Source organism: Odontomachus brunneus, unplaced genomic scaffold (genome assembly GCF_010583005.1).
Source record: "Odontomachus brunneus isolate Ranch 3 - 2012 unplaced genomic scaffold, Obru_v1 Obru_scaffold_257, whole genome shotgun sequence".
Classification (NCBI taxonomy): domain Eukaryota; kingdom Metazoa; phylum Arthropoda; class Insecta; order Hymenoptera; family Formicidae; genus Odontomachus; species Odontomachus brunneus.
This window is the reverse complement of record NW_022639707.1, coordinates 143,883-147,446: the sequence shown is the minus strand read 5'-3', so window position 1 is coordinate 147,446 and position 3,564 is coordinate 143,883.

Genomic DNA, 3,564 nt, shown 5'->3' with positions numbered 1-3,564 from the left:
TTTTGTTGTAATTTATTTATAACGATTTTTTTTGTAAAGTTTATTTATAACGATTTTTTTGTAAAGTTTATTTATAACAATTTTTTTGTAAAGTTTAATGCTAACGCGCGTGCACTTGGCTTCTTTTTTTACTTTTTTTGTGAAAAAGTATACTAATATACTATTATACTAATATATATTACTTGGAACTTACCTAGACTTTATCATACAATTGGTCTGTTCTTTATAGCTGAACTGGTTGCACTAGTTTGCATTAACTCTCTTTCTCTTTTTTTTTACACCGTCACAGTTATATACCTATGTATATGATAATAAGTAGTAAACAAATAATAATTTTTACAGATGATAAAATTTCTCTTCTATTACAATATACCGAAAATAGAACTTATAAATTTTATGTTACAAAATAATCAGGTTACGAAAAATAGTAATTTTCTAAGGTACATGAAATACTCTTATCATAGGTACATATTCATACACTCTTATCGTTTAATAATAAAAACTAAATTAATATTTTATGGGTTATTTATCATGTTATCTCATCGATTATTGTAGTCTTTGTGGCATAAAAAAGAAAATAAAATTATGTGACTTCAATATTAATAACCTATAACAACAGTTATATTACGTGTTATTTCTATGTCATATAATAATTATATTCCGTGTTTGCTAAGATGGATTTCACAGACTTACAAAAAATATTACGTCTACGTCATCTGGATTCTAGTTGAACACTGCAACTGCCCTTATAGAAATATCATACTAAGAATCATTGATAATTACTTATTATCCAGTATTTTTAATACTGAAAATAAGTAATTATCAATGATTCTTAGTATGATATTTCTATAAGGGAAAAAATGCATAAAAAACATTAAACTGGAAGGAATAGTCGAAGTCATTTTGTAAATATCTAAATAAACTTTAGAGATATTAAATAAAATAGAAAGGCGAATAAACATGTGTATTTGCTAGGTACGTTATAATATACTGTGAACACTATAAGTATAGATTTTATAAGCATAAATTGTAAGAACATCGTTGGAGTCATTGGAATCATCGCGTGCCGCTCGATCGTCAAATTAAGCAACACAGTCAAGATGGATGGGTGACCGGCATACGGCTTCAGATTCGCAATTATTGAGGGAGGATTAGCGAAAGTTTTAGAGTGTGTTTGATAATCTTCGGTTTCTAGCAGTTATAAGACATGAGAAAATTAAGAATTAGTTTTTTATTATGAAACAATAAGAATAAATAAGACATTGCAATGTTAGGGAAAAATCAACAATCGAGGACATTTTTACATTATATCAAGATTTATGCAACGTTGATTCAATGTTTGTCAATGTTGCTACAATATTGACATTGTTGCAATTCAACATTTTTGCAACATTGATTCAACATTACTGTGCTGTATGGGATGCGTCCTCAATGGAGACTCATATGACCTGCACACGTAAAGTCGCACGTGTGCGAGCAATATGGGTCTTATATGAGGACGTATCCCATAATATGTGTGCAAGCCGTGTGGATTATACGCACTGCGTGCGTGCATCATGATATCACTGTGAAAACATTTTGTTATCTGGATATTTACTATAGTAAATATATTTACTACACAAATATATTATATATCCAGATAGAAATACGTGATGATCATGTTTCATCACAAATGTGACTTCATACTATGACTCCAATTTGATACTTTTTTAAAAATCATTACGTGATATCATGACATGAACACCAGATGCACACAAATAATGTACAAATTATATTGCAAATTCTTGACATGATGTTGATTATTATTATTAAATAAGGTATTTTTGTGACATCATAACATGTCTACATTCTGATGCGCATATGAGCCCGCATCGGTATCTATTCTTGTCCTCATGTCTGAAGATATATGAATACAATATGAGCTCAGAATGAACACATTTTTCTATCTGGGTAATTTTCTATACACTCCTTGATAGAAAATTAATTACGAATTATCGTACTGGTCTCTCTTACATTATTTATATGCTAAACGGTTTTGTCTATATTTTGCGGTTTAAAAGGCGGAAAAACTCTAAGATTTTTCTTCCTTAAACTTTAAGTGGGCAATACAAAGCACTTTTTATCAAGTGAAGAATTAGCGTAGTGTCTAAGGCGACGGATGATTATCCAAAAGATGTCTTCGGTTCAAGTTCGAATCTCACCACAGAAAATCTTAAAAATTATAAAAAATAATATAGAAAAACTTTTTTTTCATTGTATTTTACGAGAATTTATGAGAAAGCGCTTATTCTATGAGTAATTATGAAAATTATGAGAAAATTTTTTACAAAAATTTAATTGAAAAACCTACGAAACCACAGAATCTGCGCGCAATCTGCCGTCAATCTGATGTCAAAGTCTGTTAGCAGATCCTGTCAGCAGTCTGATGGCAAATTGGGGACGCAGATGACTATGGATCTGTCGACAGATCCTGTTGCCAATCTGACGTCATTCTGCGCACAGATTGTTTCCTGGGATAGTAAATACCCAGATAACAAAATGTTTTCACAGTGATATCATAGTGCGCGCACGCAATGCGTATAATTCGCACGGCTTGCACGCATATTATCATACACATGCGTTCTCATATGAGACCCATATTGCTCGCACCCGTGCGACCTCACGTGTGCATGTCATACGAGTCTCCACTGAAGACGCACCCTATACAGCACAGTAATGTTGAATCAATGTTGCAAAAATGTTGAATTGCAACAATGTCAGTAGGTATAGTAAGCGGGTTCTAACTCAGGTCCTCTGAAGAGGGTGCGGGGCGAGAGAAACTACGGGCGCGGGGACTGACATCACACGGGAGGGGGGACTTACCGACGTTACCGATATTTTTTACCGACATTTGTTTTTACCGACATATTTACTTATTACCGGTATTTTTACCAACATATTTATTGCTGGCATTTTTGCTGACATATTTCACTGGTATTTATACCAGCATATTTATTATCGGTATTTTTACCAACATATTTATTTATTACTGGTATTTTTTACCGATATATTATTATCGGCATAATTGGTAATTTTTATCGACTCTGCGATCTGTTTTTACTGACATATCTTTCTACATATTTTTTAACATAATTTTATATCGACATAATTGATCATTTTATCAATCCTCCCCTCTCCGCTTTTCGACGCGTTCGCGGCCCTTCCCCCTCCCTGTTCGCAGCGGTTCGCGAGCGGGCCGCGCCACCCACCCGTCTTTCCCCCTCTCCGGCCATCCGTCCGCGCGCCGTCTTCTAGAATATTCCAGAAAGTTCAAAACATTCTTTGAGGAGGATAAGTCTTTTCAAGCAGAGTTTACCCTCCAAAACTATGCAGCCCCCCGATAAAAAAAATTTATCTTTAAATATACACTATCGTATGCTTTCAAGCTGTCGCATACCTACGATATACTTACGTAGATACTTTTTCAAAAATTTGGTTGGGAAAAGGAAATAAAAGAGAGAGAAGAGACATTAATATTTTTTTTTTTTAAATGTTTATTTTTATAATAAAGGTTTACAACTCTCT